Source organism: Rhineura floridana, chromosome 14 (genome assembly GCF_030035675.1).
Source record: "Rhineura floridana isolate rRhiFlo1 chromosome 14, rRhiFlo1.hap2, whole genome shotgun sequence".
Taxonomy (NCBI): domain Eukaryota; kingdom Metazoa; phylum Chordata; class Lepidosauria; order Squamata; family Rhineuridae; genus Rhineura; species Rhineura floridana.
In genome coordinates this window covers 25,935,181-25,950,117 of record NC_084493.1, presented here as the reverse complement: position 1 = coordinate 25,950,117, position 14,937 = coordinate 25,935,181, and the positions used below count along the sequence as shown (strand labels likewise).

Below are 14,937 nucleotides of genomic sequence, written 5' to 3'. Positions count from 1 at the left end.
CGCGCCCTCCCAGGTGCATGGATGGGGGTGGCTGGTATTGCGCGCGCACTCATCACACGCTCCAGGCTGGTGGTGGAAGGCCCGTCCCGGCTTCACCACCAGCGAGCGGGCACCTGCTGTCGGTCTCGCCCGCCCGCCTCCAAGGAGGAGTTGGCTGCGCCGACCCAGAGCGCTTCTCGGCTCCTTTGTCGGCCAACGGCATGGGGCAGGGCGGCTCTGGGTGTCACCCCCCTCAGGGTGTCACCCGGGTGCGGTCTGCACCCTCCGCACCCCGGTAGTGACGCCCCTGATGAGGTTCAACTCCAACTTGTGACTTGAGGCTGCATGGGGTTTATAAAGGGTAGCTAGAGAGGAGACATCCTGGTTGCTAGGCTATACCTATCCCTTTGATCTCCTGCTGTCTCTGCCTTCTTGCTAGACTGATATGCAAAGGATGTTGATCCCAGTTTCTTCCCTCCTTCCAGTCTTCTTTCTCTTGAGAGGGGAGCAGACATATTCCTTTGTCTCTCCCTCTCCTCCAGACATGAGCTCTAGCACTGGGCTCAGTGCTTGCTGCTCCAACTTAGCTAGTTAGCTAGATATAGGACTCTTTCCTATCAAACATGTACTTCCAGAATAAAGTAGTTATTTCTTATTTTAAAGCTTAAAGTCTCTGTCTGACTAATTTTCAGGGAAGGTAGAATCTTAGCAAAGATTCAAACACACACACACAAGCTCGCTCAATAGTCTCCGTTCTGCAATGCAACTCTGCAGTGTCCTACAGGACATTGGGCCCAGCGTCCTATAGTACAGGCATGCAGCCTTTAATGGTTGCACCGGCACCCTATCTTTGGAAGATCATTGTGTCTTACTTTATTTACTTCAAAATGGGGGAAGCCAGCCCTGCTGCATTTGGGGGCCCTCCTGTTCATTCTGCTACATGGGGCCATTGACTTCTGCCCCAAAGTCCTACCCTGAAGGTACCACTGCACAGATATTGCATCTTCAGGTTTACCCTGTATTATTAGCCAGGACAGCTAACCTAAACACCAGTATTCAGAGGCAAGGTGTGAGATAAAAATAGCAGGAAGCACCTGGTTGGCAGCTGTGGGAAACAGGATCGTGGACTAGACGGGCATTTGCTTGGATCCAGCAGGGCTCATCTTATCATCTCAAGCAAAGGGTGTGCCTGCTGGCCCATAAAGAAGTGGACACAATGGAGGCTGGCCCATTAGGGCACATGGAGCACTGCCCCACCAGCCTCAGTCTGCCTGTGTCCCCAGCCAGCCCCGACTTGCCTTATCTTCTTAAGTAAAACCAGCTCGGGGGTAGCACCGGCTGCCAGATTCCTTCTCTTTAGTCTCCGTCACCCCCTTTCAGAAGACAGCAGGGAGAAGGATGGGGACAAAACTATAATTAGGTGGCTCCACCTACCGTTGGCCTCCCTGCTTTCCGCCCCACCCGTCTCAGTGGGCACCAGCCAGCACTGCAAGGACGTTTTGCTCACAGGCAACTATTTTAAATAAATAGCGTGTATGTGTAGACTAGAGGGTGCGTGGGTGGGTTGCATGCGTGCCGAAGTAGCTTTTTGGTATACATGCTCATGTGTAGATTTATAAACACGTGTATAAGCAACTATTTTAAATGCACGAGGTGTGTGTGTATATATATATATGTACGTATGTAGCTTATAATTGAGGAGAAGTTCTTTCCTAAAAAACTGTGGGAACGCACTTGCACACACACACGCGTGCGCGTGTAAGCAACTGCTTTAATGCATATTGTGTGTGTGTGTGTGTAGGCAGCTTGCATGTGTGCAGAGGTAGGTTTTTTGTATTCACACTCCCTCGAAGTTGTATGTGTGTGTGGGTGTGTGCGCGCCCGCGCCCCAGGCTAGGACATTTGCTTTGTGATTCTAAAGAGGTATCCGAGTGCTGTGTGGACACGCGTACAATTCCTTCCTGCCTTCTTCTAGTACGAAATTTAATCTCAACGCTTTACATTTCTGCGGTCGTAATGACGGGCTGTTTCCTAAAAATGCGGCTGGCTCCTCCGGGCCGCCGTCCAGGCTCCCTTTACTCTCTCCGCAACATCTAAAACCAAGCCGACAGCTCCCGGACGCCACCCCATCTGCTTCCAGGCAGATTCTTTGCTCACTGTGAGGGATCTTCTCTCCGAGGTAAGGCACTGCTTCATCGATACAGACAGGCTGGTAGCCAGCCTAAAAGTTTGGGAAGGATCAAAAAGTCGGGGGGGGGGGAAATTGTGATAAATGTAATTATTTATTTTTGTAAAAAAAATGGAGGGGGCAGGCAATTTTAGGAGGAGGCCGGCTCCCCTTAGCCCACCCCTGCCTAAGGTTCTGGATACAGGGTCACCCCTCCCCTTTACAGCCTTTTAACTAAACTGAAATGAAGCTCCTCTGCACATCCTAATGAGTCCCGACTTCCCCATAAAGCATTTGTTGCTGGTGCTAAATTTGTTTAAGCAGCAGAGCAGAGAGTAACAGCGGTCTGAAATGCGAGTGTGCCAGCGTGTGTGCGTTCACCTAATTAAGCAGGCTTTTACCTTGCATCAGGATCACTGAGACTTGAGACTTAGTAAAATAAGAAAAGCTACTTTATTTATAGAAATACATTGTAGATAGAAAGGCATACCTAGTTCTAACTAACTAAGTTGGAGGTGCAACACCCAGGCGCGGGAGTTGACCTCATGGCTAGGAGAGAGAGAGAGCAGAGACAAAGGTGTCTCCTCTCTCCCGGACAGTCAATGGGGGGAAGAGAAGAAAGGGCGGAAGGAGGAGGGATAGGTAAGCTTCCCTAAAGACGTATAAGTCTAACAGCTGGAAGGAAGTCAGTCAGAGCATCACAGGTAAAGGTAATCAAGCCTATCCATCTGGAGGACCCTAACTCTATCTCTCTTCTGGAACATAAACAAAAGAACAAAACAGGAGTTGCTCTTGCCCTGCTTCCAACAGCATCCACTGGAAAAATCTTCTGGCCCTAACAAATCTTCCACCATGCAACCTTTGGCTAATCCTTATCTCTCACCCTCCTCACCCACACAATGCCAGTAGGCACAAGTGTCTTTGGGTGGTATTCAGTGGAAAGGCTACTCAGAGTAGACCCGTTGAAGTTAATAGACATGACTAATATATTACAAGTTCATTCATTTCAGTGGATCTACTCTGAGCAGGACTCAGTTGAACACATCCTTCTGTGTGGTTTAGCTGCTTTCTTTTCGCTACCCTGGGAGATTTGCAGCTGGGTAAAATTGAAAAGAAACTGACATACTGCTTGTCAATTTCAGCTCTTTGTCAGTCCCTGGCTTGCTTATTTCCAGAGATGAAGGAGCACCTCCGCTTATTTCACAGCATGGACGGTGATGCCATCTCCTGGGGCGCTGCTGGCCAATGCTCTGCACACCAAATAAATAAGCTTTTCTCAGAGAGAAATCTACCAAATAAGCTAAGCAGAGGGGAGAGGTAGGTTACATTAGCATGCTTGGGTAAGGGTTAAACCACCACTTTTCTTGTGAAAAATTCCAAGTCCCTTTATTGTGATCAACCAAAATGTCACAAAAGAGTGAGCATTTTTTTGCTTCCACAAGAAGCTTTCTTTATCAGGACTGATGCTAAGCAAAGCTCAAGAAGGGTGAGCAAATAGTTGGTTTAGTACTGAAGCCATAATGTCTGCACTGAATCAAACATTCTTTTTTGTTGTACACTAGTAGAAGGGGGCATGGCTCCTGGAGTTGGCGTGAAGAGCACCTGCACTTCAGGATTTACCTCTCTGCCCCTGTATATGTCTGAAGCGGGGGCTAGAAAAGGGCAGCTGGATTGTGGGTTGATGTTTTGGACCCCACCCTTAGGAAAAGGCTGTAGCTCAGTGGTAGAGCATCTATTTTGCATGCAGAAAGTCCCGGGTTCACTCCCCAGCATCTCAAGGTAAGGCTGGAAAAGGCTACTGGTCTGAAAGCCTGCCAGTCAGGGTAGACAGTACTGAGCTGGATAGACTAATTGTCTGCCTCAATATAAAGCAGATTCCTATGCTCTTTATATATATATATATATATATATATACTGTATATACATTTATAAGAGAGCCAGTGTGGTGTAGTGGTTAAGGTGTTGGACTACGACCTGGGAGACCAGGGTTTGAATCCCCACATAGCCATGAAGCTCACTGGGTGACCTTGGACCAGTCATTGCCTCTTAGCAACCCTATTCATAGGGTCACCATAAGTCAGAATCGACTTGAAGGCAATACATTTACATATACATTTATATATATATATATATAAAGCATTTTGCAGGAACAGTTGGAGGAGGTTCTTGCTCTCCCCCTCTATCATCTCTCAATAAATTTGGAAGGACACAAATCCAGCCCTATACCACAACCCTACCCATTCTAACCTGGCAACCAACCCCACTCATCATAATGAAAGCACCCTCCCTGTAAAGATGCAAAGGTGTCAGCCCTTACAGACAGCTTGTGGATGTAAAATTAATGCTTTAATTTCCCAACCTGTGGATCCCCAGATGTTGCTGCACTACAACTCCCATCAGCCCCAGCCAGAATGGCCAATGGTCAGGAATTATGGGAACTGTCATCCAGCAATGTCTGGGGACCCAAAGGTTGGGAAATATATGATTGATTAAATATTATATATGCATCCTTTTCCCTCCTATACCTTTTTTAAAAAAACATTGGGAGTTGGATGGCTTGAACAATATTCTTGAGCTGGACCACCTAGAGAGTCTTTTGCCCAGGGGTATGTATACACACATGAAATGGAAATGGACTGCCTTCAAGTCTCTCCCAACTTATGGCAACCCTACAAATAGGGCTTTCATGGTAAGCGGTATTCAGAGGGGGTGTACCATTGCCTCCCTCTGAGGTTGAGAGGCAGTGACTGGCCCAAGGTCACCCATTGAGCTTCATGGCTGTGTGGGGATTCTAATACTGGTCTGCCACGTCGTAGTCCAACACTCTAACCACTATGCCATGCTGGCTCTCTTACACACATAGGAAGGTCGTTTAAAGTCAGATGGTCAGCCTAGCTACCATTGTTATCTTAGGACAGAGACAGGTAACCCTTTTAATCCTGAGGGCCACATTTCCTTCTGGGGAACTATCGGGGGGGGGTCACATGCCAGTGGTGGGCAGGACCATAGGCAAAAGTGGGTGGAGCAACAAATGTAAATGTTACATTGTACAGTAGGCTACACACACACACACACTCCCACACACCTCTGTCATCCGTCCAAGCAAGCAAGAGGCATCAGTCCAATTCAAGGACACCTTCCAGCCAGGAGAAATCACTTGGGGTGCGAAGCAGAGCTAGTGCGGTGTGTGGTCTACAGAGAGCTCCAAGAGCCAAATAGAGAGGCCTGGAAGGCCACGTTTGGGGCCCCCATACATGAGGTTTCCCACCTCTTGTTTAGGAACTCAGTATTTAACCTTTGCCTTGTGTTTGTGTTAGTTTATCAGAAAACAGAAATTATTAGGAAAAAAGTTTTTAAATATTGCTTTTTATTAAAAGATGAAATATTCACCTCTTTCAACAGACTGCACACAGTAGGCTTCAGAGTGCCCCAGAACTTTTTTTAACCATAGATTTGTTTGGTGCTTAACACTGAATGAGGGCCCAAATGGAGCCACAACATGACCTAATGAATTTTACTGAACTAAGTTATACTCTGAGTAAACCCACTGAAATGAATGTATTTAAGTCAATTGTGTCCATTGATTTCAATGGATCTACTCTGAGTAGAACTTGTTGAATGAACTTAGCAGGGCTTGGGAGGTGGCCCTATGTTGACTGCTGAATGAGTAGCCTTCCCTTTGGTTCCAACCACACAGAGATGTTTAGTCTGAAAAATAAGAAAGCTTAATTTATTATAGGAAATATATACTTGGATAGAAAAGAGTTGCTAGTTCTAGCTAAGTCAGAGATGCAAGGACCCATGCTTCCTCCTTTGATCTCAGCAGGGAGAGAGAGACAAAGGAAAAATGTCTCCTCTCCCAAGGTGGGATGAAGATAGAAGGGGAGAAGCAGGAAATGAGGTCAGCAACCCTAAGAGTATCAGTTTCCACACCTGAAGGAAGGTCAGGTCAGCACAGGTTAGTTCAAGAAGACAGTCTAGGAAACTTGGAGTTTCCCCTCCCTGTCTAACCCTTCCCCATGGAACCCCATCGAGCTGAGTTGCATCTCAACACTTCCAACAGGACTCACACAGGATACAATCCAATGTGTCATCTCTCTCTCTCTCTCTCTGGTCTACCTTCTTATGGAGTTAGAACTCAGTCATTCCTTGCCCCCTCCCCAATGTCACCATTCAACCTTTTGAAAGATACATGTCAGAGCATCAGTGAAAATGTTTCAGATCTGTTGTCACATACATATACTGCAGCTTCGAATGTGAGATCTCATCAGCGGTCAAGTCTAAAAACAAAATACTATTGTGTCTCCCCCACCCCAAATGCAGTCAGATATTTAATTCTTACCTCAGAGGGTTGTTTTGAGGATAAAACGAGGAGAGGGAAGAACCATGGATGTCACTTTGAACTCCTTGGTAATGTAATCATATCTATCGAATACCATGGGGTTTCTAGAACAGAACAAGAACGCCATCACATGAAAGTCATCAAATGGCTTGGGCTGGGAGTAACAGAGTCACTCAATGATGTGTGATGATGTGGGCACTATCTAACAGTGGTCTGTGAGGTATCTGCATACCCACATCATACTACAATCCCTCTTGGGCTTGGAGTGGGGATAGGGCAGGGGTGGAGAACCTTTTTCAGCCCAAGGGCCACATTCCCTTTTGGGCAAACCTCCAAGGGCCACATTCCAATTGTGGGCAGAGGGAGACAAAAGTAGGCAGAGCAATAAACAAGAATTAATTTTACCTTTGCCCAGTAGGCTGATTTCTACATCTTACTTTTTAGCCTCCATCCAGAGGCAAGCAAGGAGCATTGTCACCGTTCCATAGCACATTCCTGCCAGGTAAAAACTCTTAGGGCAGCCTTTCCCAACCAGTGTGCCTCCAGATGTTGTTGGACCACAACTCCCATCTTTCCTGACCATTGGCAATGCTGGCTGAGGCTGATGGGAGTTGTGGTCCAACAACATCTGGAGGCACACTGGTTGGGAAAGGCTGCTTTAGGGTGTGAAGCTGGGCCAGAGAGGGGTGTGGCCTGGGGAGAGGGGGTGTGGCCTGGGGGGTTATGAGGGCCAGATAGAGAGACCTGGAGAGCCACATTTGACACCTGTGTATGTGGTTCCCCACCCCTGGGACAGGGAATCATTGTTGCCAGCAATAACATACTGAAGCGTTAGTGTTAGGAACATGCAATGTCCTTTGTCAAAAGACAGCTATGTAAAACATAGATTTCTGGAACAACTGGCTTTCTTTCTTTTGTCAGCATGCATGAAGTTATTGTCTAGCTTATACTGAAAAGAAGAAATCTAAGAACAAAAGGAGGGTGGAGAAATGAAAAATGCAATTTTTTTTGGCCAGATATGATAGATACTTGTCAGACTCTGAGCCATGATTACACCAGTGCCAGTTTCATGGAACAATTGAGGCTTATCGTGATTTACATCCCTACAGAATCAAGATCAGAAATGAGATGTGGGTTCTCTTTTCTCTCTTCTTCGCTGATAACAATATCAACATTTTAATGCACATTAGAAATGTGGAATTCCCATTATAGATAAATGGCCTCTTGTGAGCATGTTTTAATTGAGTTTTATGCTTTAAGTCATACAAAGATGAAAGGAAATACAGCCATCTCCACAGCCATTTAATTAGAGAGTAATAGATTTCTTTTCCTTTGCCCCCTAATATTTCTACTGGGAATCTAGTTATGATGAGATATTGGAGTTGGATTGCACAGCATAGTTTCCTTTGAGACTGGGAACAGAATGGAAATAGGTGGTGAATTTCTGTCTCTGGAGACAGTGTTGCATACAGAAAATGTATAATAGCCCACAGACTGTTGATCTGAAAAGTTTCCAGTATAATTCGTTCAGGGCTCTGTCGTAGATACAGATAGTAATCTCAATTCTCTGAGTGGCTGTCCAGTGTGGTGTAGTGGTTAGAGTGTCAGACTGGGACCTGGGAGAACAGGGTTCAAATCCTCAATCAGCCATGAATCTGACTGGATAACCTTGGGCCAGTCACTCTCTCTCAGCCCAGCCTACCTCACAGGGTTGTTGTGAGGATAAAATGAGGAGGGGGAAAGAACCATGGATGCCACTTTGAACTGCTTGGTAAAATAATGTTTAATGTAATAATAAAATGTAATAATTTTAAAATGCAAATAAATACAAGAAAAGCCTTCAGAAAAAAAAAATCCTCCAAAATCTCTCCAAACAGCTCAGTGATTGAACATGTTCAGTGTACGTAGAATGATGGGCTGATTGTAGAGAAGAAGAAAAAGCCCTGAGAATTGGATGAGAGGGGAAATAGAATGAAGTCCCTGGAATCCTGAACTGGGAGCATCCCACACTGCAAGTTAGAGCAGGACTTTGATGCCAGCTTCATTTCCCGCCCTCCCCCAATACCCTTACCCACAGGCTGAAGTAATGCCAACAACACCAGACATACACTGCAATATTTTGTTGCAGGGCCCTCCTGGTATATACTAATTATGATCTCTATTCTCCAAGAAGCAGACCTTATGTAGCCAAAACAGCACCAATGGGAAGTGTCAGCAGGAAGGATGGTTGAATCTGTCAGTTTTGATTTCATTCAGTCTCTCATTTTTTTTTCTAAACTTAAGTGCAGTGTTACACATTTCCATATCGGTTTGTGATTTTTTTTAAAAAAGTCCTCATGATTTTCCACCTGCATCTTAGTGTGAATTTCCCCTAATATACACATTATTTTGTATGCAGTTTGGTGTAACAAACACATTTTTGCAAAGCTACAGGTGAGAGCAACAAAGGAAAATTTTGAGAGTTGGAGAAGAAAGAGTTTGAAATGGGTGGTAGAGTATCAGTTTACAGGAAGGAAGATTAGCAGATGAACAAAAGACAGGTGCAGTCTAGCATCCTGGAGGACTCCTTTCTATCTCCTCATAGAGATGCAAACATCCAGTTTGAGTTGCATTCCTACAATTCCAACACAACCTGCATGCCAGGAACACCCGTCCCCCAGCCTCACATTAGAGCCTGAGGAAGATTACAACTGTCTACCTAGGAGCAAAGGAACCTGTCCTATAATGAGGCCACATTCACACCTTACATTTATTCCACTATTATTCCACTTTAAACAGTCATGGCATCCCTCAAAGAATCCTAGGAAGTGTAGTTTATGAAGGGTGTTGAGAGTTGTTAGGAGACTGTTATTCCCCTCACAGAGCTCCAGTTCCCAGAATTCTCTGGGAAGAGAGGCTGACTGTTAATAATAATAATAATAATTTAATTTGTGTGTCGCCTATCTGGCCGATGGCCACTGTAGGCAATGTACAATTCAATTGCAATAATGCATCACAATAAAAATACAAATAAAATACAACATGACAGTAAAATAGTAACAGTTCAGAGTAACAGGCAATTTGTCCTAAAAATTAACCCTCCCCGGAAGTCCCAAAGACCTGTCTGAAGAGCCAGGTCTTCAAGGCTTTGCGGAATACGTTCAGGGAAGGGGCATGCCGAAGATCATATGGGAGGGAGTTCCAGAGAGTGGGGGCCGCCACTGAAAATGCCCTCTCTCTCGTCCCCACCAACCTAGCTGTTTTAGTTGGTGGGACTGAGAGAAGGTCCTGAGTGGCTGATCTTGTTGGGTGGCATAATTGGTGGCGCTGGAGGCACTCCATCAGGTAAACTGGGCCGAAACCGTATAGGGATTTAAAGGTTAATACCAACACCTTGAATTGGGCCTGGAAAATAACTGGAAGCCAGTGCAGATCGAACGACACTGGAGTGATGTGTTCCCGGTGGCGACAATCTGTGAGTTGGCTATTGGCTATTGGAGCTCTGTCAAGGGAATAGGGGGTCTCCTAATACCTTTTGCATGCAAAGCAGATGTTCTGCTACTAAGCCACAACCCTTCCCCAAGAGAGAAAGTGTTTCTACCTGGAGGTGGCTGAAACTAACCTTGGGGGCTGCAAAGGTTGTCATCTCTGGGGAATCTTCTGTCTTGCGTCTGCTTTCCTTCACTTGTATACTTGGAAATAAAGCAAACAATACAGAATGCCACATGTGACAACTCATGCTCTTGAATGGAGAGGAAAGTTAACCTGAGAGAGCACGGTGTCCCTGGAACTTCTCACCACTTGAGGAAATGGGAAGTGTGTGACTGTTTTTTTTTTTTAAATAAAGTACGTCCTCATTTATTTCTCTGTTAACAGGAAACTTTCCATTCATACTGTCTGAGATGGATGGTTGTCCTTTTCTCTTTCTCTGACAGCTTGGATCTAGGCCATCAGTGAAGGACTTCCAGCAACTGGGATAAGGATTCAGCTACTAAAAGGGGCAACCTGACTTTTCCTCTTCAAAAGAGACCCTTCCTCCTTCCTCAGTGAGCTTTGTCTACGAAAGCACAAGAGGAGCAATATGGGAGGAACAGAGACTGTGGGGGACACGGAGGGGGCGTCCTTTTCATCTTGACTCATTTTCACGATTATGGAAAAGAGATAGGTGAGCCTCCATCAAGAGCTGTTGATTCAAGTCCCAAATGCCCTTCGGGTCTGGGTAATTGGAGGACCAGGCCACAGACGGCTTTCATCAGGAGTGTGTTTGGCTGACCTCAATTATCCAGGCACGGCAGGGGGAGAACAGAGATGTACTAGGGAGTAGGGAAGGAGGAGGAAAAAAGAAATCTTTGTAGAAACCTGTCAAAATAGCAACCAGGAGGAGCTGTGTCTTCCTGGCCAATAAAGGGGAAGGTTTCTTCTTGAATCTACCTACCTATCAATCATAATCATCACCTAATATTTATAAAGTTGGTGAGTATGCCTGAAGCTGGATTCCTGCACTGAGCAAGGGGTTGGACACGGATGGCCTTATGGGCCCCTTCCAACTCGACTATTCTATGTTTCTATAAGTTCTTTAATATGAGCTAGGTCAGGGGTTCTCAAACCATGGCCTGTGGGCCACCAGTGACCCACAAGCTTCATTCAGGTGGTCCACAGTGTGTCTGTGGATTTGTGGTTGAAGATGGGAGATGGCACATCCATTGCATTAAATATTCATCTTGATTTTTAATAGTATTTTTATTGCTTCTTTTCTTTCTTACAATGCATTTTATTGTGTTCTCTGGAATATTCTCTTTGAATCCTCTTGAATTCAAACTGTGATGCAATAAAATGCAATATATAAAAAAACAAGAGAAGCAATAAAAAAACGATTAAAAAGCATGCAGCATCTAGCATGACACATTATAATTACTACAACAGACAGAAAAGTCATTCAGTGGTCCACCAAGACCCTCCACAATTTTCAAGTAGGTAAAAGAAAGTTTGGGAACTGCTGAGGTGGGTCATGGAGGGGGAACCTGTGGCCCTCCAGATCAGGGGTGTAGTGGCCCAGGGTGTCAGGGGGTCTTAGACCCTTTACTTTTTTGGTAGCAGGGTCCCAGCAGGGTCCCAATGTCTCCAGCATCTGATGTGCCAAACAGCGAAAGGGGAATGTGTTAGCCACTGAGGAGAGTCTTCTACCATACTTCCTTGTCCTTTTTTGCTGATTGGAGCCAATCAGAGTGAAAAGAGGTGAGTCAGCCACTGAGAAGACTCTTCTCAGTAGCTAACACTCTCCCCCTTTCATGTTTATTGGCTCCTAGGGATGTCTATTGTTATGGAAGAAGGCATTAACAAGGGATCTAATTTTCAACCCAGCAGCAAACAAACAAACAAACAAACAAACAAACAAAAGGCTCCAGATGTTGCTGGACTACAACTCCCACTGCTGCCTGGGGCTGATGGGAGCAAGGAATTCAGCAATGTGAGGGGCACAAGTTCCCCCCTCCTGAACTAGGTGCTGTACAGATATTTAAACACACACCCTCAAGGCTGAGCTGAAGGCAGCAGTCCAGTTTGAGGCAGAGTAAGGCAGGACCAAAGTATGAGCCTGGAGTCAGAACCAAAGAACAGCTGGCATGTAGCACCTTGGACAGCTCCTTGAAAGTTCAGACTAAAACCCGGAGTGGATTCACTGCCCCACTGACATTGGAGCCACCAGTCTCCACTTAGAACTGAGGAAGGTCAAATTGCTCAAAAAAGACTGAGCTGGAACCCCTTTTATACTCCTTCCCTGAATCAATTTGGGGCCAGATCTGGGCCAGGTCAGGTGGTCCTGGGTCAGTAGGGGCTGTGCACAGCCCTTCTCTAGATATCCATGTATTAATGGTGGAGCTGTTGGAGATCCAATGTGGCGTCATGGTTAGAATGTCAGACTAGGACCCAGGAGATCCAAGTTCAAAGCACCATTCAGCCATGAATCTGAGTCATCTTGCCTATCTCTCAGCCTAACCTACCTCACAGGGTTGTTGGAAGGATAACATGGCTGGAATAAAAGAACTACATATGTTGCCTTACTTTCCTGGTTTGTTTCAGAGTTCAGCTCAAGATGACTTTTACAGTGCAATCCTATACACCAAGGGTGTTGATGTACAGGTGGGATACCTTTTTCATCCTGAGGGTTGCATACCCTCATGGGGAAGTTTTTGGCCACGGCGCATGCCAGTAGTGGGCTAGGCAAAAGTGGGTGGGGTCTTACTTTTGTCAGTAGGCTGTATTCTGGTCATGCAAATGCCAGGTTTTTACACCCACAACCCCTCTTTCCATCCTCCACCCAGCCAACCAAGATGGATGATTGCAGTTCAAGGGCACATTCCATCTAGACAAAAGCACTCAAGGAGGGTGCAGACTAGGGCTGGCATGGAGTGTGGTCTGGGGAATGTCCTGAAGGGCCAGACAGAGAGGCCTGGAGGGCTGCATGTCTACTCAGAAGTAGGAATGGAATGATCTGTTGATTTCAGTTCTCTCAGTTCCTCATTTTTCCAGTCTTAAATTCAGTTCTCCACATTTCTGCAGCAATTTGTGATTTTTTTTATAAAAAAGATCCTGATAAAACTCAGCAGCATGTCAGTGCAAATTTCTCATAATAAACACATTTTTGTAGGTAGATGGGAATAACATACACATTTTTGCAAGCCATTTGTCACCTTACAGTGCATTTATGTATGTTATTTCCCCCTCATCTTTATTTTTATGCACGCTTTCCCCCAAACATATGCATTTTCATAAACATTGTTTAGTTGGTGAACTGCATCCCAAAATTGTAATAAATGCGAAGTTCGAAGGGTGGCTGTGTTTCGGTTCTCATATTGTTTTGGAAAGTGTGAATTTGATCAATTCAGCTTGAAATATGAACTGAATTGAATTTCTCACCCACCCCTACTCAGAAGCAGGGGTGGGGGAGAAATTCAGTTCAGTTCACATTTAAAGGCAAACCTACCTAATTTGCACTTTCCAAAACAATACTGTGAAACATAGCCTTCCTTTGAAACCTGCACTTCTCCAATCTGGCAGTATAATTCCTAAACCAAGTGATGTGTAGAAAAACACATAGATGATTGCAAAGCATACATAAAATGCATCTATTGGTGAAAATAACACATAAACTTGCATGATAATAGGGTAAATTGCTTTGCTAAAATGTGAATATATTAGGCAAAACGGCATACAAATGTGTGTATATTGGGATGCATTTGCACTACTACACTGATGAATTTTCATGAGGACTTCTTAAAACAATCTCAAAATGATGTGGAAATGTGGAAACTGAACTTAAGAGTGAAATTTTCTTTGAGAGAAACCAATATTGTCAGATTTTTCCATCCGTACTTAGAAGTACCACTATGTTCAATGGTATTTACTCCCAGGGGTGCATAAGATTATATCCAGAAAGCCCTAAATGGCCTGAGTCTGGGGTGAAGGACTGCCTCCACCAGTAGTATAGTAGCAAATTCAAAAGTGCAGGATCCCTTCATGAGAGTCATGCAACACCCCCTCACAGCCACACCCACTTTTCTCCATTCCTCATATTGCTTGCTCTCCGTGTTGTCTCCAAGTCCACACCCCTCTACAACAGACATCTCTAGGAGCCAATCAGCATGAAAGGGGAGGTAGTATGTTAGCTACTGAAAAGAGTCTTCTCAGTGGCCGACTCACCTCCTTTCACTCTGATTGGCTCCAATCAGCATGAAGGGACAAGGACTCTTCTCAGTGGCTAACATGCTTCCTTTTCATGCTGTTGGGCTCATACATAGGGGCCTGGCAGGGACCCTGATCCCAAACAAGTAATGGGTCTGTGACCCCCCCACGACCTTGGACAACTACATCCCTGTCCTCCACCCTCGGCCATCACCCACATGCATCTTCAGAAGAGAATGAGGAGTGATCTTACAACAAAGGAGACCAGGCTGGATTTCTTTACCAATTTAAGAAGAAATTGTCTACACTAAAGAGAAATTGCTTCAGCCCAAAGCACTGACGGGTGTCTGAGGCTGCAATCCTGTATCCACTTACCCAGGAGTAAGCCCCACTGCTCTCAATGAAACTTACAACTGAGGAGAGATGAATCCAGGATTGGGCTTTTAATAGGGTCTTGCTTCATCAGTTATTCATGGGGGAGAAAAACAATCACCATTTTACTTCTTTTCTTCCTCTTCACAGCCTGGAGGAGACAGAGAATGTGTGAATTATTAAGTGAGTTTGTGCAGTGAAAAAAAGAGAAGAGAAATGAAAAGCTGAAGCAAAAATCTGTCATGGACTCAACAGCAAGCAAACGGAAGATTCTATTTGCAATTCTAACAGTGCAATCCTATAATGTCTAATCAGATGTAAGCCCCGTTGAGGTCAATGGGACTTACTTCCATGGAAGTGTATATAGGACTGTGGCCTTAAAGCAAGGAGTCAGTACAGCCTTTTGGATGGGAGCGTG

The 14,937-nt window shown here is 45.2% G+C and overlaps 1 long non-coding RNA gene across 1 annotated transcript; it reads right to left on the bottom strand.

Moving 5' to 3' along the window:
- Positions 1-5,550: 5,550 nt before the first annotated feature.
- Positions 5,551-14,661, bottom strand: LOC133369946 (uncharacterized). The gene is made up of 4 exons (XR_009759031.1): positions 14,559-14,661; positions 10,090-10,159; positions 6,489-6,592; positions 5,551-5,854 (listed from the first exon to the last, which is right to left on the bottom strand). It is a non-coding gene; the product is annotated as an uncharacterized LOC133369946 (long non-coding RNA).
- Between the last annotated feature and the right edge of the window lie 276 nt (positions 14,662-14,937).